The sequence below is a fragment of the Physeter macrocephalus genome, chromosome 4 (genome assembly GCF_002837175.3).
Source record: "Physeter macrocephalus isolate SW-GA chromosome 4, ASM283717v5, whole genome shotgun sequence".
Classification (NCBI taxonomy): domain Eukaryota; kingdom Metazoa; phylum Chordata; class Mammalia; order Artiodactyla; family Physeteridae; genus Physeter; species Physeter macrocephalus.
In genome coordinates this window covers 14,328,431-14,352,156 of record NC_041217.1, presented here as the reverse complement: position 1 = coordinate 14,352,156, position 23,726 = coordinate 14,328,431, and positions in this window count along the sequence as shown.

The window sequence follows — 23,726 nt, the reverse complement described above, 5'->3', positions numbered from 1 at the left end:
CTTGTAATAGTCTTTGTTTTAAAATCTATTTTGTCTGATATGAGAATTGCTACTCCAGCTTTCTTTTGATTTCCATTTGCATGGAATATCATTTTCAATCCCCTCACTTTCAGTCTGTATGTGTCCCTAGATCTGAAGTGGGTTTCTTGTAGCCAGCATATATATGGGTCTTGTTTTTGTATCCATTCAGCTAGTCTAAGTCTTTTGGTTGGAGCATTTAATCCATTTACATTTAAGGTAAATGTTGTCCTAGAGGTCTCTGAGACTGTCCTCAATTCTTTTCATTCTTTTTTCTTTATTCTGCTCTATTGTAGTTATTTCCACTATTTTATCTTCCAGGTCACTTATCCATTCTTCTGTCTCAGTTATTCTGCTATTGATCCCTTGTAGAGAATTTTTAATTTTATTTATTGTGTTGTTCATCATTGTTTGTTTGCTCTTTAGTTCTTCTAGGTCCTTGTTAAACGTTTCTTGTATTTTCTCCAATCTAGTTCCAAGATTTTGGATCATCTTTACTATCATTATTCTGAATTCTTTTTCAAGTAAACTGCCTATTTCCTCTTCATTTGTTAGGTCTGGTTGGTTTTTACCCTGCTCCTCCATGTGCTGTGTTTCTCTGTCTTCTCATTTTGCTTAACTTACTGTGTTTGGGGTCTCCTTTTCGCAGGCTGCATGTTCGTACTTCCCGTTGTTTTTGGTGTCTGTCCCCAGTGGCTAAGGTTGGTTCAGTGGGTTGTGTAGGCTTCCTGGTGGAGAGGACTAGTGCCTGTGTTCTGGTGGATGAGGTTGGATCTTGTCTTTCTGGTGGGCAGGTCCACGTCTGGTGGTATGTTTTGGGGTGTCTGTGGCCGTATTATGATTTTACGCAGCCTTTCTGCTCATGGGTGGAGTTGTGTTCCTGTCTTGCTAGTTGTTTGCCATAGGGTGTCCAGCACTGTAGATTGCTGGTCATTGAGTGGATCTGGTTCTTGGTGTTGAGATGGAGATCTCTGGGAGATTTTTGCCATTTGATATTACATGGTGCTGGGATGTCTCTTGTGCACCAATGTCCTGAACTTGGCTCTCCCCCCTCAGAGGCACAGCCCTGATGCCTGGCTGGAGCACCAAGAGCCTATCATCCATATGGCTCAGAATAAAATGGAGAAAAAAAATGAAAGAAAGAAAGAAGATAAAATAAAATAAGATAAAGTTATTAAAATTAAAAATAATTATTAAAAAAACATTTTAAAGTAATAAAAAAAGAAAGAAGAGAGCAACCAAAGCAAAAAACAAATCCACCAATGATAACAAGTGCTAAAAACTATATAAAAAAAAACCCAAAAAACGGACTGGGAGAACCCTAGGACAAATGGTAAAAGCAAAGCTATACAGACAAAATCACACACAGAAGCATATACATGCACACTCAGAAAAAGAGAAAAAGGGAAAAAATTCATATATATTGTTGCTCCTGAAGTCCACCTCCTCAATTTGGGATGATTCGTTGTCTATTCAGGTATTCCACAGATGCAGGTATATCAAGTTGATTGTGGAAATTTAATCTGCTGTTCCTGAGGCTGCTGGGAGAGATTTCCCTTTCTCTCTTGTTCGCACAACTCCTGGGGTTCAGCTTTGGATTTCGACCCGCCTCTGCGTGTAGATCCCTTGAGGGCTTCTGTTCTTCGCTCAGACAAGACGGGGGTTAAAGGAGCATCTGATTCGGGGGCTCTGGCTCCCTCATGCCGGGGGGAGGGAGGAGTACGGAGGTGGCGCGAGCCTGTGGCGACAGAGGCCGGCGTGATGTTGCACCAGCCTGAGGCGTGCCGTGCGTGATCCCGGGACCCTGGCAGTGGTGGGCTGCACAGGCTTCTGGGAGGGGAGGTGTGGAGCGTGACCTGTGCTTGTACACAGGCTTGTTGGTGGCGGCAGCAGCGGCCTTAGCGTCTCATGCCCGTCTCGGGTTCGCGATGATAGCCGTGGCTCGCGCCCGTCTCTGGAGCTCATTTAAGCGGAGCTCTGAATCCTCTCTCCTCCCGCACCCTGAAACAATGGTCTCTTGCCTCTTCGGCAGCTCCAGACTTTTCCTGGACTCCCTCCCGGCCAGCCGTGGCGCACTAACCCCTTCAGGCTGTGTTCACACCACCAACCCCAGTCCTCTCCTGGCTTCTGACCGAAGCCCGAAGCCCGAGCCTCAGCTCCCAGCCCCGCCCGCCCCGGCAGGTGAGCAGACGAGCCTCTCGGGCTGGTGAGTTCTGGTTGGCACCGGTCCTCTGTGCGGGAATCTCTCCGCTTTGCCCTCCGCACCCCTGTTGCTGCGCTCTCCTCTGCGGCTCCGAAGCTTCCCCCCTCCACCACCCGCAGTCTCCACCCGCGAAGGGGCTTCTAGTGTGTGGGAACCTTTCCTCCTTCACAGCTCCCTCCCCAAGGTGCAGGTCCCGTCCCTATTCTTTTGTCTCTGTTTTTCCTTTTTTCTTTTGCCCTATCCAGGTTCGTGGGGAGTTTCTTGCCTTTTGGGAGGTCTGAGGTCTTCTGCCAGCGTTCAGGAGGTGTTCTGTAGGAGTTGTTCCACATGTAGATGTATTTCTGATGTATTTGTGGGGAGGAAGGTGATCTCCACATCTTACTCTTCTGCTATCTTGAAGCTCCTTCCCAAGTGCACACTTTATTTCTCATGGCCTTAGGAGCATGACTGATCATTTGTTTTTCTAAGGGCTACTGGCTTCCTCCCAATGGGCTCTGTCTCCCTCCCTCCGTCCCTTTTCCTTCCTACCTTCCTTTTCTCCTCTCTTTTTGCCCCATGTTATTCCTATTTCTTTCACAATTTATCCCAGCACAGTCTCTCATCCTCATTTACAAACCCTTTCCTCCTGCCCACGATGACCCCGGCATATCATTTTTCTGAAGACATTGTATTTCCTACTCATTCTCAGGTCATATGAGAACATGGGCATTCAGTAAATACTTGCGGCCGGAATGACAAGAATGGGGCTTTTCTCTTTCTGTATCTCAGGCCCAGTCTCTGATTTCCAGCTGCTTCCCTTTGTCCTTGGCTCCTTTAGTGTTTTTGACGCACGACAGAAATCAGACTCTCACCTTGTGGACCGTAGGTCCCTCTTCTGCACTTTTTTTTTATTTCAGTTGGCTTCTGCATGACCAGAAGCACACCTTTCTGCTCACCCTTCTCAGAGAGTTACCTCTGAGACTGTCAGAGGCACCCTGTCTTTGCCTGCTCACCACCTTCACTTTGTCTTTGCTTCCCTTTGGCATGTCTGTGTCGGTCTAATTTTGTGTACCTCCTCGGTGGTTTTTTTGGTTAGCTCTCTAGTGGAGTACAGGGTGGTTATAGAACCCTGGATTTATGGAGCTAGAAATGATACTGTGTAGTCCAGCATCACCTAATTTGTGAGCAAATAGTGCTTTCCTCATTACCGCACATATATGAAGACAGAGGGCTGGGCTCATAGTTGTGTTGTCATTTTTCTCATGTGCATTTGCTTTAGGTGCTGTTTCTTCCGCTATGGCAAAGGAATATTGATGTGATCTTCAGGTCACCCTAGGTGCCTTGTCACATTGTTTTCCCCATTTCTTACTATCCAGGTGATATTCAGAATCCCATTTTCTCTGGGAAGAACTTTCTGGATAACCCCAGCCCTTCACTCTTGCACCTTGCTCTCAGCTACTTAATCCTTCGTGGTTGATACTACTTACTTGACATTAACCCATTATTGCCTAATACATATTTGTTTATGCATTTATATTTGCATTCATTTATATTTCTTGTTTCCTTGGTTAGATTGATAGATCCTAAGGGCAGAGTATCTCTCTCTCTCTTTCTCAAAATCTTTCTTTTATACCCACCATGACACTTAATGATTTTTTTAAAGTAAGTGCTCAATAGTATATTTTAAAAATGATCATGGAACATGATCTTTTTACTCACCTTTAAAATTCTTCTGTTTACTGCCCCCCTCCAATTGGAACTCTTGGTGTGTCATCTTAAAGCCTAGTTCAAGCATGGATTCCTGTCCCCTACTTTTGTGGGGAAGGCTATTCATCACTATTGACCCAGGAAAATCAACTTTGATCTCTCATTTCATTTTTGCTATGTTTACTTTTCTTGAAATATTCCCCAGGACATTGTTTGTCTCCATAACCAAATTAAACCAACTTGTTTCTTCATGATTTTTCCTTTCTCTGGGTTACCTTTCTTTTTCATACCATTATTCACACACAAAGAAAGCTTTTGCAGCTCGTGTGCCTTGATTTTCTGCAAATATCAATTTAATAACTGTTGTACCTTAACAAAAAGTGGTTCTTATTCAGTAATATTTTTCAAATCTGATACAAAAGTGGTATCTATTTCTTGTGAACAATTTGGAAAACTCACCCATTGAAGTAGCCTGGAATATAATACAGTTTCCCAGAGTTAACTAGGGTGTGTTTGTGTATGTGTGTGTGTATGTGTGTGTAGTCTGTTTTTCTTCATAAATATATATCCTGTCTTCTAACTCATTTTTTTCTGTGATGTTAAGTTGTTTCTACCATAACTGTTTACATTGTTTGTCATATTACTAAAACTATGCTTATTTATTGGATTAAATATTATATTTAGAAAATATGTAAATAAGAAAAAATTGCTTATAACCAAGTACTCAGGATGACCACTATTTAAATTTTCATCTGTGTAGCATATTGTGAACTATATTACATGTCATTATATTTTCCACTGCATCATTTTTAACATCTTAGGCCAATATGCTAGGACAATATTTTATCCTATGTTATATTGGGTGATTTGTTTGGTCAAATTAGATGATTAAATATTAGTTTCCAATATTTTTCCTTCGAATTCTGTAGTTAGCGTTGCTGGAGAAATGTTTTAATTTCACATTCCTGTTTTTTTACTCTAGGTAAATTAGTGTCTTGAATTGAATTGCTAGACTATGATATGTGTTGCTAATTGTCTTCCGGTTAGCTTACTTTAGTTTACATGTGACCCGGGTATATGGAAATGCCTGTTTACGTGAGATCTTAATAGTACAGAGTTTTACCTCATTTTCTTTCATTTTTTTTTTTTTTACTTTTCCGAATTGTATGCATAACAAGCTATCATATTATTTTATAACTTTATATTTCCTGAAATAACAATGAAATTAAACTTTTAAAAAGGGTTCTAGGTTATTTACTTCCCTTCTTTTGTGAATGGCTTGTTCTCATTGATTAGGGTATTTTTTTTCTCATGTATTTTAAAGAGATCCCTCTATATTAAAATTGGTAACTCTTTGTCATATAGGTTGTAAATGGTTTTCCTAGTTTGCTATAAACTTACCTTTTATATTTCTTCATGGTGATTCTTGACATGCAAATACTTTTTTGGTTAGTTTATGGATTTGACATATGTGCTCAGGAAGTGTGTTCTGTACCTGAGACCAGATAAACATTCACTATATTTTATATTAATTGCACTTTATTTTTTTATATTTAAATGTCTACCATATTTGGCAGTGAATTGGGTATACAGTGAGAGGTATGGAGTGTTTTGTTTTTTTCAAAATGGTCCAAACTGCATTTTTTCCCCCTGTAATCTATTGTGCTTTACAGACTTGAAGTTTATTTTGTATAATATGTGTACAAAATACTTTTGCAGGTTTACATAGTCTCACCTCCTTTTTCCCTTTTTTAATTTACTTTGGTTATTTAATTTAATGCAACTTTCTTCATTTGATTCTTAGCCAGGTTTATTTTTCCCTATCTAAGATGTGGGCCCATTATGCCTTTGGCATTTGTATAATTGGGGAATTCTTCTTTATCCTGTCCCCCTGCCCCACCCTTGCCATCCCATCCTTAAATTACAGAGGGCCATTCACTGTCCCTGTCTGAAATTTGAAGACATCTTGACTTTCTACCATGGTAATCTAATGAAGACTTTTGCGTTCGGTGCGACTTTGTTATTTCAACTTAAAGCTCTTCTTTTCTCCCCTAAAATGTCCTAAGACGATTTTTCTTAAATTCATTTTGTACCAAGTGCATCCCTTCCATTTTAACCCTGAAACATTCCTTTGGCTCCTTGTCAATCTCAGATTGTGTTTTGCTTTTCTGTGTTTCAGTTATTACCTCGGCCCCCTTTTCTCTTCTCTGTCTATGCCGTGTGTGTCATCTTCACTGTCTTTGGGGCCAGTGCATTGTTACCTCTCAGAGCCTCTTATGCAAGCTCAGCTTCCTGTCTTGTCCACGTTACACATCCTGTGATAGCTTCTAACTCCATATGCGTTGTATAGTCTTTAATGTGGGCTTCACAGTAACCAACCTTTGTCCTTTTAGTGGTACAAGTGCTGTATTTTTCTCTGCAGACAACTGATTCCCTTTATGTCTCATCTATTTTTAAGTCTTTTAATTTACCCCCAGGTTATCTTTAATCTCCTCTCCGTATCTTGGCTACTTCACTTGATCTCAATGTCTACCCTGTCTGTCAATAATATTCTGTTCCTTTGTCCCAGGTAGTTCACCAGATTTAAGACACTTAGTGTTTGTCTCTCTTCAGGTAAGTCTTCTTTTATTTTTTGACACTCGTGAGAGATGTGGATGTTTTTCTTCTTTATACAGTTGTCCTTATTTTCTATGTCACCCTTCAATACATGATTTATTTTCGCCTTTACTGTTTTTTTTTCATTTACTTTCTCTGTATTGTGAACTCTCTTGTATTTCCCATCTCAATTTCTTTTTATTCCGTGTCTCTTGTCACCTTTGTATCTGAGGAGCATTACGTTGTCCTTAATCCTTCACATATTGTTGCAGCCAAGTTAAATCATCTTTGCTCTTGACAGATGGTCTACTTTTCCTTTTAAAAATCACAGTAAATAGTCTTTTTTCCTACTCATTTTTTTAAAGTGTTGGTGCAGCTGATCTTCCTTTTGTACCTCATATCCTTTTATCTTGCTTCAGTTTTAGTGTCAGGCATCTGTCACCCTTTGCACTTCTTAGTGATTTATGGATTCTGTGTTTCTCTCTTTTAAATATTTGAAACATATTGGTCTTCTAATAGATTCAGAGTATATTATTTTCTTACTCCTTAAATACTAAATTGCCTTAGTGATTAAAAAATAATCTGTTCAATACATACTTAAAGAAACTTATTAGTATGCCAGGGACTAAGAGGGATACATAAGAATGGTTAGGGGAAGCTCAGTCTGGACCAGATCAGCTAGGGAAGCCTTTAGGGGGATAAGAATTTGAGCACGTCTAAAAGAATTCGTAGGTTTCAGATAAGTTAAGAGGAAGAGCAAATGCCAGGCACCAAACCCTTTCTTTTATGGTTTAGAACAATTCACAGTTTTGGAGAAAGACTAAACCGGAGTGATTCAAAGACAGTCAGACACTAACAATCATCAGCATCTCAAGTCCATTTTTTTTTTTTTTTTTTTAGTGAAGAGATTGAGGGAAAAACCAAAGTGAACTGAAAAAATGACCTCATTTGATGATGCAAAGATTCAAAGGTTTGCAGTGATTTGTCCCACATGGTTAGAGAGCTACACCCTCCCTTCAGTTATCACTTTTTTTCCTTAATTTATAAATTGTTATTGTCAGGTTTCCACTTTTAATCTATTGATACTGTGTTAAATTCATCATCCACTAATCTATAAATCAATAAATATTGCTTGATAAAATGTGATCTACAGTAGCAGATATGAAAAGGACTGCTTTCAGGGAGTTTTTAGTCTCTTGTGCAAGCAAGTAATTGAAATTTTAATTTTGAGTAGGTGAAGAATATACAGTGAAATGTTACACTGTACAGAAAAGCTCTCAGGCTGTTTGAAGTCAGAAAATACAAAAATTAGTGATGGTGGAATTAGTCATAGTCATTATGCAGGTACAAAAATACAGTTGGGCCTTGAGGGGACGGATAAGTAGAAGAGAGGAAGAGAACATTCTAAGGAAATCTCTCTAAGGATCAGTATGTGAAGATAATTACATGTCTTGGCGCATAAAGTCAGTGGTTTTTTTTTAAGATTTTTTTTGATGTGGACCATTTTTATTAATTAATTAATTTATGTTTGGCTGTGTTGGGTCTTCGTTGCTGTGCGTGGGCTTTCTCTAGTTGTGACGAGCGGGGGCTACTCTTTGTTGCTATGCATGGGCTTCTCATTGCAGTGGCTTCTCTTGTTGCAGAGCACGGGCTCTAGGTGCACGGGCTTCAGTAGTTGTGGCACATGGGCTTAGTATTTGTGGCTTGTGGGCTTTAGAGCGCAGGCTCAGTAGTTGTGGCGCGTGGACTTAGTTGCTCTGAGGCATGTGGGATCTTACTGGATCAGGGCTCGAACCCTTGTCCCCTGCATTGGCAGGCGGATTCTTAACCACTGTGCCACCAGGGAAGCCCCCATGATGTGGACCATTTTTAAAGTTTTTATTGAATTTGTTACAATATTGTTTCTGTTTTGGTTTTTTGGCCACGAGGCACGTGGGATCTTAGCTCCCCGACCAGGGATCGAACCCGCACCTCCTGCATTGGAAGGTGAAGTCTTAACCATTGGACTGCCAGAGAAGTTGCGAAATCAGTGGTTTGTATGATGTGTATATCCGTCCATTTGTTGATTTATTTAACCGTCAAATACTGAGCATGTATCACATGTCAGGTATTCTTTTCGGCTCTGAGATGCAGTGGTGAACAAGACAGAGAAAATCTTTGCACAAATGGGGTTTAGATGCTTGGAGAGAGCCACTCAATGAAAAATCAAGTAAGGAAAGGGGCTGGCAATGGGGACTATAGTTACTAATACTTTTATTGCATATTTGAAAGTTGCTAAGAGAGCAGATCTTCTAAGTTCTCATCACAAGAAAAGAATTTGTAACTGTATGAGGATGGATGTTAACTAGGTTTAACTAGGTTTATCATGGTGATCATTTTGCAATATATACATATAGCGAATCAGTATATTGTACACCTGAAACTGATACAATGTTATGTTATGTCAGTCATACCTCAATTAAATAAAATTTTCACATTCCAACGCCAAAAAAAGAAAGAGGCTGATATTAAACAGCGGAAGTACTATGAAGAAATTAAATCGTGTGATGTGACACAGAGAGAGAGAGGGAGAGAGAGGGAGAGAGAGAGAGAGAGAGACTGGGGAAGGAATCGAGTTAGTGTGGGTAATTGATCCGGAGCTGCCTCTAAATCATGAGGAGTCAGTCCCATGAAGATGTGGGGCAGCTGATTCCAAACAAAGGGAGAAGCTTCTAGGCAGAGCTTAGGGCAGAAATGGGTTTGGATTTGTTGCAAGAATGGAAAGAAGGGTCGTGGTTGGGATGGAGAGTAGTAGGAAATCAGCTATGAGACGGTGACTTGGGCAAACCATGGGAGCCTTGCTGGCCATGGTAAAATGCCTATTGGCCACTGGGTGTACAACTCTGGGAAGAGTTTGTTCAATCTTTTTGCCCATTTTTTAAAAAGCGTATGGTTTTCGTATTGTTGTCCTGATCGAGGTTCATGTAACTTCTTAAATCTGAGACTAGATGTCTTTCATCAGTTTTATAAAAATTTTCAGGCAAAGTCTCTTAATATTGCTTCTGTCTAATCCTTTTCTCTCCTTCTGGAACTCCCATTACATGTATGTTATACCTATTCGCCCTGACTCATGTGTTTCTTAAACTCTTTTCTGTATTTTATATCCTCTAATCTCTTTGAGCTTAGGTCTATTTCTGTCAAATTTTTCATCCAGTTTACTAACACTGTATCCTTTCTGCTATTTTTTTAATTTATTTTTTTCAGTTCTGTGATTTCTACTTGATGATTTTTCTTATAGATTCTGGTTTTCTAGTGAACAGGTTCAATTTTTTCATCAGTTTTTCTGGCACATATTAAATAACTATTTAGTCTATTTGCTTAAGCACATTATATAATTAAAGTCCATGTCTCGTAACTTCAGTATCTGTACTCCCTCTGAGTCTGTGTGTATTTACTGTTTATTTTTCTAATTGTGGTCACTTAGTCTACTTCTAGGTGTGCTTGATAAGTTTTGATTGAATGGTGGACATTGTGTGCTGACAGTTTTAAAATCTTCAGGTAATACTTCCTTCTTCTGGAGAGGATTTGATTTTTTTCTCAGGCAAAAAGAAGACAGTCTGATCACCTTTAGTCAAGTCCTTTTTTGAGTCTGCCTTATTCTTAGGGTTTAGCCCTTTACGGGTCTTTACTGAGTGGCTGGGGTGTGTATCATAACCCTTCTTCCTCAGGTGATCTTGAACTCCATGTCCAATCCTGGAAAGTTGCTAATATTTCCGTTTGGCTCTTTGCCCTCTTAAAGTTACTTTCTGTTGGCTTTTGGCAGCTGTCCTTGTACATGTGAAATTAGGAGTTGGCCAGTGCTTCTAGGAGCAATTTCATTTAGATTTTGGTTTCACATATTTGTAGTTCTCTTTTTCTCCAGCATCTTGAACTCTCAAATTCTGTCTGCCTTATAGTCCTTAATTCCTTCTCCCCCCGCACCCTCCCAGTCTAGGGGGATACTTCCAAACTGTAGGCTACTTCTTTCTGGTATGTCCCTATGACCAAAACTTCAAATGTACACATACCTTTATGGACAAAAGCCCTGGCACATGTATGACTTATTTCTGTGAATTTCCCTTTTCCCTGGAATTTTGGTCACTCAAGCTGTCTTTTGCTACTTCCTGATGTCTTCTAGTAGCTGGGTTTTTCTTGTTCATTCTGTTTTGTTTCATTCTGGTGGATAGATTAGTCAGGTAGCAGCTGCTCCATGATACCTAGAAGCAGAAGACCCCCCTCCCCATCATCTTCTAATTAATATTACTTAGTACTCTTATGTATGTGACATTGAACCCCTAAAGTACTTTGAGTATAGGACATATATATGTGTGACCAAGAGAGCTCATCACCCTGAACCCTTCCAGAATCGGAGATGACTCTGCCCTAAAGATCAGCCCCTACTTTTCCCCCTTAGACTGATAGGAAACTAATTTGGGGCAATATTGTAATATTTTGTTTACATATTAATCATAAAGTATCTCTAACTACTTAGGTTCATTATCAAAACATAGTTGCACATTAAAGAAATTGTTTTATGATAAGGAATGAACATATGCATCCATTATCTAATTTTGATTTTCTGGGTAAGACAAGGTAGAAATAGTTTGTCCACTTAAATACTGGACACCTGGCAACCCCAGGAAGAAACAACATGGGCAATGGCCTGGGGTGAGAGAGAGCTTTACATATTTATGGAGCCCAGGGATGTACTGTAGAAATAGTTTGTCCACTTAAATACTGGACACCTGGCAACCCCAGGAAGAAACAACATGGGCAATGGCCTGGGGTGAGAGAGAGCTTTACATTTTTTTTTTTTTTTGCGGTAAGCGGGCCTCTCACTGCCGTGGCCTCTCCCGTTGCGGAGCACAGGCTCCGGACGCGCAGGCCCAGCGGCCATGGCTCACGGGCCCAGACGCTCCGCGGCATGTGGTATCTTCCCGGACCAGGGCACGAACCCGTGTCCCCTGCATCGGCAGGCGGACTCCCAACCACTGCACCACCAGGGAAGCCCGAGCTTTACATATTTATGGAGCCCAGGGATGTACTGTATAACTGAGGAGTAGAATCTTAAAAGAAAAGGTAGAAGTAATGAGCAGGGCTCTAGATTTTGGAAGTCAATTCCAAGAGATTGGATTTTGACATAAAGTCAATGGGAAGCCATTTAGAAATATTTTAAACAAGATTTAAAGGTTAAGATTACTGTATTTCTATGTGATAAATGGGTTAGAAGAGGAAACAGTTCAGGAGACTCGAACAGTGGTTTGGTTTATGATGATGTCAGTGTAGATAGTGGAAATGATTATATTCAGACCCACTTGGGAAGCATAAGGGACTTGGTGATTGACAGTGGGGGTGAGTGAAAGGGATGGCACCCATCTTCTAACCTGGGAAACAGTAGGGGAGATAGCTCTCTAACTAAAACTAAAGCAGGAGCAAATTTTCAAGAGACAATTATGAATTCAGTTTTCCTTATGCTGGGTTTTATGCACAATGAGATATTCAAGTGAGAGTGTCTAGCAACCACTCAGATAAATATTTTGGTGGTTGGGAGAAAGATCTGGACTATGGATATAGGTTTAGGGCCATTGGCGTGGAGGTGTTAACTGAAGCCATGGAGGGAGAGAGGAGATTTCAGGCAAGCGTGGAAGGATTAAGGTAGAGCAGGAAAGAGAGACAGACTCTGAAGAACACCAACAACACAGGCATGATCAGTTTAGGAGTAAGAAGACGTGAGGGTGCGGGAGGAGAGCATAATGGAGGCCAAGGGCAGAGGGTTTCAGGATGAAGATGGTTTCAAGTTCCGAACTCGGGATATGTCAGAGAATGTCAAGAACCATGAAGGGTCTGAGATTTTACTCTATTTGCAAGCTAACAAATAAGTCTGCCACAATTTCAAGGACACTGAGAGAAGACATGAGATTCTTTTTTTTTTTTAATTTAAACATAGTTAATTTACAGTTTACAATGTTGTGTTAGTTTCAAGTGTACAGCAGAGTGATTCAGTTATACATACACATATGTATGTATATACTTTTTCAGATCCTTTTCCATTATAGGTTATTACAAGATACTGAGTATAGTTCCCTGTGCTATACAGTAGGTCCTTGTTGTTTACCTATTTTATATATAGTAGTATGTATATGTTAATCCCAAATTCCTAATTTATCTCTCCCCCAACCCCTGCCCTGCTATCTCCTTTGGTAACCATAAGTTTGTTTTCTGTATCTATTTCTGTTTTGTAAATAAGTTCATTTGTATCATTTTTAAGATTTCACAAATATGTGATACCATATGATATTTGTCTCTGTCTGACTTACTTTACTTAGTATGATAATCTCTAGGTCCATCTGTGTTGCTGAAAATGGCATTATTTTCTTTTTTAAAAATTGGAGTATAATTACTTTACAATGTTGTGTTAGTTTCTGCTGTACAATGAAGTGACTCAGCTCTATGTATACATATATCCTCTCCCTCTTGGACCTCCTTCCCACCCCCCCATCCCCCGCCTCTAGATCACCACAGAGCACAGAGCTGAGCTCCCTGTGCTATACAGCAGGTTCCTTCTACCTATCTATTTTACACATGGTAGTGTATTTATGTCAAACTTAATCTCCCAATTTATCCCACCCTTCCCTTCCCATCCTGTGTCCACACATCCGTTCCCTATATCTGTGTCTCTATTCCTGCCCTGGAAATAGGTTCATCTGAACTATTTTTCTAGATTCCACATATATGCGTTAATATATGATATTTGTTTTTCTCTTTCTGACTTACTTCACTCTGTGTGACAGAATCTAGGTCCATCCACCTCACTACAAGTAACTCAATTTCGTTCCTTTTTCTGGCTGAGTAATATTCCATTGTATATATGTACCACATCATCTTTATCCATTCATCTGCCTTTGGACATTTAGGTTGCTTCCATGACCTGGCTATTGTAAATACTGCTGCAGTGAACATTGGGGTACATGTGTCTTTTTAAATTATGGTTTTCTCAGGATATATGCACAGCAGCAGGATTGCTGGGTCATATGGTAGTTCTATTTTTAGTTTTTTTAAGGAACCTGCATACTGTTCTCCATAGCGGCTGTACCAATTTACATTCCCAGCAACGGTGTAAGAGGGTTCCCTTTTTCTCCACACCTTCTCCAGCATCTGTTATTTGTTGACTTTTTTTTTTTTTTTTTTTTTTTTTTGTGGTATGCAGGCCTCCCTCTGCTGTGGCCTCCCCCATTACAGAGCACAGGGTCCGGACGCGCAGGCTCAGCGGCCACGGCTCACGGGCCTAGCTGCTCTGCAGCATGCGGGATCCTCCCAGACCGGGGCGCGAACCCGGTTCCCCTGCATCGGCAGGCGGACGCGCAACCACTGCGCCACCAGGGAAGCCCCTGTTATTTGTTGACTTTTTAATGATGGCCATTCTGACTGGTGTGAGGTGATCCCTCCTTGTAGTTTTGATTTGCATTTCTCTAATAATTAGCCACGTTGAGCACCTTTTCACGTGCCTGTTGGCCATCTATAAGGACGTGAGATTCTTGAGTCAGAGCCAAAGGACTTAATTGTGGCTGAGCAGGCCACTTGAAGTACATGTTTGCATCTGTTCTCCTTGCCCGCTCCCCGCGAGCTCCATGGGGGGCAGTGGAGAGTGGGTCTAGGTGGATGCTACACACACAGTGAGTTTGTTTCACAGCTGTGGATCTCTGAGCTCAGGAAACCCCTGCCTTTTAATGTGGACCATAGCAGAATTGCCTAATTTTGCCCGAGAGACTTACCTTCATTATACTGGGCAGTGAATAATCTGCCCTCTGCCTGGACAGAGTATCTTCCAAGAAGTTACCATGTACAAAAATCTTTGAAAAGGGATTCCAGAATGGAAGGCTCTCAGTGCCTTTGCTCTCAAGATGTGTGAAAGTGTGAGAAATCCCTGGAGAACTGTCACCCATCAAGGGGAGAGAGAAAAATAATTACAAACCCAAACTAATATCTATTTAACATATTTTGTACTGTACACTGTACTGAGTATTATTTCTCTCGTTTACTAGTCAAAACTACTCTGTTAGGTAACTTTCCTTATTGTTATCTCCATTTTACAGATAAAAGTTGGTAGTAACGGACTTGCCCAGAGTCTCACAGCTAGGAAATGGTAAAGCCGTGATTTGAACTCAAACTTGACTTTGCAGCCCTACCGTGTCCTGATTCACAGTTTAATCAAAAAGGGTCTAAAACATGTTCATTGGCACCAGTAACATGACAGTCACTGGTGACTTCACTGAGAGTCATTTCAGTGGAGCAGAAGCCAGATTGCGGAGGTGAGCACAGTTTATTTGAGATATTTGACTGTAAAGAGAGGGTAGGAACAGAGCAGTCAAGAAAGGATTTTTGTTTTTTTTTAATTGGGAGAGATTTTTGCCTGCTTGTGTGTGAGAAGGTGCCGGTGAAAAAGAGGAAACGATGGAGTGCAGGAGCAGGCAGTTGTCAATAAAGAAGGAAGGCCAGGGAAAGAGTTCAGCGCATTCCTGGGGGGGTAGGAGAGCCACCTCCTCCATTATTGCAGGAGGATTTTGTCGCTGTGCTGGGGTTCAAGCACTTCCTAGCTGATGGCATCTCTCTGATCTGTGAGGTGGGAAGGGGAGATGGTCCGCTGAGTTAAAAATGCAGCGGACTGAAGAAAGTGGCCTGATTTCTGAGATCTGAGTAGCTTTCTGTGGAGGACTGGTGGAAGAGTCCACAAAGAGTTTAATGTGAGTTTCACTGCTGAAATGGACAAGCTGGGCCACTGGGGTTATCAAGGTTGAGATTTGCCAGGAGGAGAACAGGGGAAATAAGGGTATTGAAAAAAAGTGTGGTTGATGTCATGGGCCGTGACCTCTAAGCTGGACAGGAAACGAAGTGAAGGCAGTGGGTCGCTGGTACGTAAAGAGAAAGCATAGCGGTGGCTGATGGACTTCAAATCCTGATACGGTAAACTCTGTGTGGTGAAGTAATTGAGCGAGCAAGCTGGAATAAATAGGAGGTGGGGCTCCCGTTTTTTTTTACAGTGAAGTTATGTCTCATTTGCCATCAAAACCATAACCTCTGCCTCTTTACATCATGTCAAGAATCTTACGATCATGCTCGGGAGAGCTTGGGAATGAAGGCCCTGAACCTTTCGTTTTCACTGAACAGATGTTGACAGTGGGCGGTGCCTACTTCAGGCACGGATGAAGTACTTTGTGAGGTTGCCAGGAAGAAAAACGCAGCCAGGATGGAGCACCTAAATTATAGGAAGCTCTCTGTTAGAGGAAATGAGGTTTCCACGGCAAAGAAAATGTGTGTTCTCAGAGAGTACTAAAATACTAGTGTTGGGTAACTGTGGAGCGCACCAGGGCTCTTTCCGTGGCTTGGCTGTCACGAATACAGCTGCAGTGAGCCTGGGGGTGCAGAGATCTCTTCAGGATCTGATTTCATTTCCTTCACGTCTATGCTCAGAGTGAAACTGCCGGGTCATATGGGAGTTCTCTTTTTAATCTTTTGAGAAACGTAAACCTCCATCCTGTTCTCCACAGTGGCTGCACCAATTTACATCCCGCTCGATAGCGCACGAGGGTTGCTTTTTCTCCACAGCCTTGCCAGTCCTTGTCATCTCTTGTTTTTTGGATAATAGCCATCCTGACGGGTGTGAGGCAATAACTCATTGGGTGAATGTGGTCAAAGGGTACAATCTTCCACTTACAAGATGAATGAGCCCTGCGGATGTAATGTACCGCATGGCGACTGTAGTTAACCACACTGTTCTGGATATTGGAAAGTAGCTAAGAGAGTAGATCTTAAAGGTTCTCAACACATACACACACACACACACACACACACACACACACACACACGACACATATACATCGTGACTACATGAGGTAGTGGTTGGGTTAACTAACCTCATTGTGGTAATTATTTTGCAATATATACATCAAATCATTACGTCCCGTACTCCTTAAACTTATACACTTTTATATGTCAGTTATACCTCAGTGAAGCTGGGAAAAAAGTGAAGCCTGCCTGTTCTCAGGATCGGCCTTAGATACAATTGTTGACGTGGGTAAGGTTTTGTTGTAAGTGGGGTTTGTTTTCATTTGCCCCTTAACCTCCTCTTCCGTGCTTCTTTCCAGTTCTTGGTAACCTTTCTCTTGATTAGATACCAGAGCACCCTCACCCCAGCCTCAGGGCTGAATTGCTTTTTAGCTGTAACTCAGCTCAGGGATACTTTTCAGGCTTTATATGTAGCATATGATTATATGGTGAAAACTTCCTCTTGAAATTTGCTCTTTTCTTGTAAATTCTTTTTTGCTGCTGTTGTTGGCATAGTACGCTCTTCAATGATAAAGATGATGGTAAAGTTACTTTAACAACTTACTTTCATTGGAGTATAGTTGATTTACAGTGTCGTGTTAGTTTCAGGTATACAGCCGAGTGATTCAGTTGTACATATATCCCTTCTTCAGCTTCTTTTCTCATATAGGTCATCACAGAATATTGAGTAGAGTTCCCTGTGCTCTACAGTAGGTCCTTGTTGATTATCTATCTTATATATAGTAGTGTGTGTATGTTAATCCCAAGCTCCTGATTTATCCCTCCCTCCACTTTTCCCCTTTGGTAACCATAAGTTTGTTTTTGATATGTATAAGTCTGTCTGTTTTGTAAGTAAGTTCATATGTACATATGAGTGATATCATATGATATTTGTCTTTCTCTGTTTGACTTCACTTAGTATAATAATCTCTAGGTCCATCCATGTTTCTGCAAATGGCACTATTTCATTCTTTATGTCTGAGTAATATTCCATTGTGTATATGGGCCACATCTTCTTTATCCATTCCTCTGTCGATGGACATTTAGGTTGCTTCCATGTCTTGGCTATTGTAAATAGTGTTGCTATGAACATAGGGGTGTATGTATCTTTTTGGATTATGTTTTTCTCCAGATATATGCCCAGGAGTGGGATTGCAGGATCATATGGTAGTTCTATTTTTAGGTCTTTAAGGAACCTCCATACTGTTCTCCATAGTGGAGGTACCAATTTACATTCCCACCAACAGTGTAGGAAGGGTTCCCTTTTCTCCACAGCCTCTCCAGCATTTATTGTTTGTCGACTTTTTGATGCTGGCCATTCTGACTGGTGTGAGATGATAGCTCATCGTAGTTTTGATTTGCCTTTCTCTGATAATTAGAGATGTTGAGCATATTTTCATGTGCTTTTTGGCCATCTGTATGGCCATTTCTTTGAAGAAATGTCTATTTAGATCTGCCCATTTTTTTTTATTGGAGTATAATTGCTTTACAATGGTGTGTTAGTTTCTGCTCTATAACAAAGTGAATCAGTTATACATATACATATGTTCCCATATCTCCTCCCTCTTGCGTCTCCCACCCTCCCTGTCCCACCCCTGTAGGTGGTCACAGAGCACCGAGCTGATCTCCCTGTGCTATGCGGCTGCTTCCCACTAGCTATCTATTTTACGTTTGGTAGTGTATATATGTCCATGCCACTCTCTCACTTTGTCCCAGCTTACCCTGAGAACAGTATGGAGGTTCCTTAAAAAACTAAAAATAGAACTACCATACGACCCAGCAATCCCACTACTGGGCATATACCCTGAGAAAACCATATTTCAAAAAGAGTCATGTACCAAAATGTTCATTGCCGCTCTATTTACAACAGCCAGGACATGGAAGAAACCTAAGTGTCCATCGACAGATGAATGGATAAAGAAGGTGTGGCACATATATACAGTGGAATATTACTCTGCCCATTTTTTTGATTGGGTTGTTGTTGTTTTTTTGACATAGAGCTGCATGAGCTGTTTGTATATTTCAGAATTTTAATTTGTTTCGCTTGCTGTTGCTCTGCATTTCACGTGGTACTTTCTCAGTCCCCTTAATGAGCTTCTCTTTCTCCATTCCTCTTAAGTACTGATGAGCCCCAAGTCTTGATCACTGCTCACCATTGTAGAAGACATTGCTGGTTGCTTACCCAGATCTATTGCATTTCCTGTGTGCTGGTCACATTTCCATTTTTCCTTTTCTCCTTAGCAGCAAAATCTGTTTTTAACCGAGTTTGTTGTTCAATAGATTAAAAACTACTTGTTTTAGCCTCTCTTGCCATGGGATATGATCATGTGATTAAGGTGACCAACCATCCTGACTTCCCTGAGACTGAGGGGTTTTCTGGGTTGTGAGACTTCCAGTAATAAGCCTGAGAAAATCCCAGGCAAACCTGGATGAATCGGTGACCTTATGTCTGACTTACTTCCAGCTTATGGTAAGTGAAGGAAATGTCACGTGGGATGTAGCTTTTTCTTTAAAAGAGTATGGGCATGCTCTCTTTCTCTTTGTGCCCAATGAGAGATTACTGGAGCTCCAACAGCCATCTTGGAACTTGAGTTGACCTTGAGGAAACAGAGCAAAAAACTAGGTGCTTGAGTCCCTGATGATGGTGTGGAGTCATTCCAGTATTACACTATTGCTATTCTTCTGGAATTTTCTTTTTTCTTTTTGTAGCTGAACCTAATCCCAGGGATTATGGCTCCCTTGCCTTGCTTTGCCTCTGCCTCTGCCCTTGCCCTTCCCACTTCCAAAGTGAAAGGGTAACATCTTCCACTCGAAGGATGTAAAATATCACTTGTTTGGTCTTACGTGGAGCTCCAGATCTGTGTGTAGCCCTATTAGACAGCTCTACTTAAATACTCCATGTGCCAGAGCAAAGTTCAATGTCTTGGTGTGAAAGTATGTTCCTCTACTGCATTCCTTTTCTTGTTGCATAGACTGATCTTTGAGGTATACAAGACAAAAGTCTGGTAGTCATTCTTGAATTTCTCTCTTCTTTATAACTCATATCCAGTTGATGGCTGGTCTTTCTTCATTATATATCTAAAGTCTGACCTTCTTACTCTACCTAATGTGTGTTGCTTTAGCTCTTTGTTTTGTCTCTCCTGGGTCATTAAATCATCTCGAATAGTTATAAAGTACTAAACTGTTATTAACAGTGATGCCAGAATTATCTTTTTAGAATGCATGTCTGACCATGTCCCTCCCCTGTATTAAAATCCTTACTGTTGCCTTCAGGGAATAATATCAAGTTAATAGGTCTATAATGTCCTTCAGAGCTGGCCCAGTCTGTCTCTGCCACATCATCTTGTGCCAGTCCACATGGAGAGTAGTGTCTTCTTGCACTGAACAGACACATTGATCTAAATATCAATGAGATAATCCCTCACAGCAGAGCTGTTGCACATGTAGCTTCTTCGACTGTAACATCCTTTTCCCAACTGTGATTGAATGTTAATCAAAGGTTCCCAAAGTTTCTTGGTTCATGATGCCTTTAGTGACTCAGTAATTTTTTTTTTTTACAGTGCCCGCAGGTGTCAATACATATTTATGTCCTGACAACTCAGAAGCCATTAAAAAAAGTAATATGCTTACACTGAAAGAAAAATATTTTCCATTTCTTTGTTCACCACGATTACTTATTAATGGGATGTGTGCATCTGTTGGGTATATACCTTCTCTAACCTTATGATTAGATCTGGCCACCGTCCTTCCTCATTCCACACTGATTTTTGCATGTTAGTAGGTTTTTAACCCCAGAAATCACAGCTCTACAAACATACATCATCAAGAGGAGGATGCCTTTCTTAAACCTAATGTTAAAACTGAACAACCTTGAGGTAATATTTCACATTCTGACATTGCCGTGATTCCTTAGAATTTTTTAAAAAAAAAAAAACGCTCTTTGGGGCTTCCCTGGTGGCGCAGTGGTTGCGCGTCCGCCTGCCGATGCAGGGGAACCGGGTTTGCGCCCCGGTCTGGGAGGATCCCACATGCCGCGGAGCGGCTGGGCCCGTGAGCCATGGCCGCTGGGCCTGCGCGTCCGGAGCCTGTGCTCCGCAACGGGAGAGGCCACGGCAGAGGGAGGCCCGCGTACCACAAAAAAAAAAAAAACGCTCTTTAATTTATATTTATTTATTTATTTTTGGCTGTGTTGGGTCTTCGTTGCTGTTCATGGGCTTTTCTCTAGTTGCGGCGAGCGGGGGCTACTCTTCCTTGCGGTGCGCAGGCGTCTCATTGCCGCGGATTCTCTTTTTGCGGAGCACGGGCTCTAGGCACGCGGGCTTCAGTAGTTGTGGCGCACGGGCTCAGTAGTTGTGGCTTGCGGGCTTCTAGAGCGCAGGCTCAGTATTTGTGGCATACGGGCCTAGTTGCTCTGCGGCATGTGGGATCTTCTCGGACCGGGGCACGAACCCGTGTCCCCTGAATTGGCAGGTGGACTCTTAACCACTGTGCCACCAGGGAAGCCCAATTCCTTGGAATTTTAAAAGTATCTCATGATTCTCGAGTGAGTTTGAGGCAGTGCCTGGAGTGCCGTGGCACATAGTTCGGAAACCGTGATACTACGAGACTGGTGTTGGATACAGCCCCACAGTAATTTATTCTTTGATTAAAAAATGTAACGCTTGTTCTGTTCAAGACGTGGTAATTGGTAAGTCACTCTGAGCTAAGAGTCTGTAAATCTAACATTCTAATCTTAGAATTCACTGTAAGTCTAAGAATTTCTATACAAAGTGGTATTTGAGTTTAAAGGTATATCAAATTAGGGAGGAAGGCTAAAATTAAGGCCGAGAATATAAACGACAGGAAATTCTTCCTTATCTTCGCATTGGGATGCAGTGGATGTGGAAGGGCATCCCAAGATTGCCCCCCAGGGTGAGAAGCATTCATTCGCCAGCTGCTGGGAGTACTGACTGCTGATAGACCCTGGGACTTGCACTTGGTCTGAATGAGCTGCCTTGCACAAGGTTATGTCCTCTCCCTGGGGGTAGCCCACATCCAATAGCTACTCAGTGTCGCCAGACAAGGACCTAGGTCCCTTGGCGAAATTTGGGACAAGGCTGAGGAGCCTTCGCCGCTCCTAAGCTCCCCAAGGGATTGGCTTGTACCTTTGTTGACTGCATCACAGTTCAGTGTCACCCTCTGCCTAATCCTCCTTTCTCCATCCACTAGAGGTTTTGGTACCAGATGTGTTCCTCAGTAAACTTGCTGCACATAAATCTCCACATTAGGATGGAGCCGGAGACTGTGCCCTAAGACATGTTGTTAAGATGATCACATAAAATGTCTTTGAATCAAAATAATTATTTTTACTTGTGAATGTACCCTTTGGAAGTAGTATGAATTTCTTTCTTCTTTGAATTTGTGCTGTTCTATTAATATCATCATACTATATTAGATGCAGACTCTTAGGAATAATAGATTGAGCTAGGTGTTATTTCCCCAATAAATTTTCAATTTTTTTCTTCATTTAATGAAGAGAGAGAGAGAGAGAGAGGTTTAGTGTCTCACATGCTTCCCTTTCCATTAAACATAAACACATACATTACAAGATTTGGGAAAATTTTGTACCACTGGAAATTATGGTCCACACATTTAGTACTATAATATTTTAGCATTAAAAATAATAAATAGAGCTTCCCTGGTGGCGCAGTGGTTGCGCGTCCGCCTGCCGATGCAGGGGAACCGGGTTCGTGCCCCGGTCCGGGAGGATCCCACATGCCGCGGAGCGGCTGGGCCCGTGAGCCATGGCCGCTGGGCCTGCGCGTCCGGAGCCTGTGCTCCGCAAGGGGAGGGGCCACAGCAGTGAGAGGCCCGCATACCAGGAAAAAAAAAAATAATAATAATAATAAACGTAAAGTTCTTGTTTCCAGTGAACAAATCATGTTCAGTATATTTCATTACATGCAAACACAGGTATAAATAAGAGTATAACAGAAATAGAGGTTTTTCCCCCTCATTTTATTGTCTCTCTAGACATGAAACACAATGATCTTACTACATTTGTGCAACTCAGAGTTCTCTTAGAAGTTGAATAAATATAAATTTAGGTGTTTTTGCTTTCTGTATTGATTTTTAAAATATTAAATAGTTGGGGGTATAGTAAGAGCAAAGGCTTTCATAGTGTTACAGTAGAAGTGTCACAGTAGTAGCAGTGGCAGCGAAGCAGTTGGCAGTGGCAAGTACCGTGGAGAAAGGTAGAGGGCTGGAAACCATGTAGCCTTAGAACGGAGTTATTCTGGGCCAAGTAGCATCAGTGGTTAGTGGATCATCCTCTGGGGACACTGGCAGGATGTAGGGTAATTCTGCAATAAGATCCGGGCACGCATGACAGAGCAGTCAGGGAGTTAATGCTCTTATGTGAATCTGGCATTTTTGGATGGATATATATTGTGAGCAGAAAGGTACAAGGGTTCTGGATCCACAAAATATATTATTAAACTATATCCTTGCTATTTATTGTTCAAGTTATGTGGGAGGAATGAAAGAAGTTGCTTGGTTCATTCCTTCAAAGCTAATAAGGTCACTTGGAAAAAAAAATTGACAATGTACCTGTTTCAATGTCATCTGCATTTGAGTCAATTTTAGTATGACCACCTACAAGATAGGAGTTGAAAGAAAGCCGTTAGGAAAAAAAATTAAGTTCATGATTCATGTTTGCCAAAAGATGGTGCTCTTGTATCTGTTAAGACCATTTAGGCAGCAAGGAAGAGGAAAAACAACATCCTTTCAAAGAATCTGAAGGCCTGATTCCTAAGGCTGTGGAATAATGACAGTATACTTGAATTTTGCCGTGTTGCATTTGAAATATAAACAACTTAATTTAAGAGAGAGGCTTTCCTGAAAATGTACTGTTAAACAGCAGTCTCCCACAAGACAGTTAACATACCAAATTAAAGCACTTATCAAAGATTCAGGATTCTGCAGTCATTTTACTGTCTTCCTTTCCAAGAACAAAGCTGGAATGAAAGTGCAAGAATGTCAAAAAAAAAAAAAAAAGGAGATAGTAAAATAATATATCAAAGGCATACATGCTAGTTTGAAACCCAGAATTTCATTGTTTTGCTGTGTAAAGATGAAGACTGGGTTTTCTGTGTCTTGCATTAAATGTGTAATTTAACGTCTCCGATACAATCATTGTGCATCTTCTGTACACCCGGCATGCATTCAGGATTTCACTTCATTCTCAAAACAGCTTTAAGAAGTAGGTATTACTCTTACCAAATCTATCTTAGCGAGGGGGAAGTGGAACTAGTTAGGAGACATCAAACATTTGGAGCCGATATTTGAACCCATGCCAGCTAATTTCAGAGCTCATTGTCTTAACCACTAGGCTCTAACAGCTCTG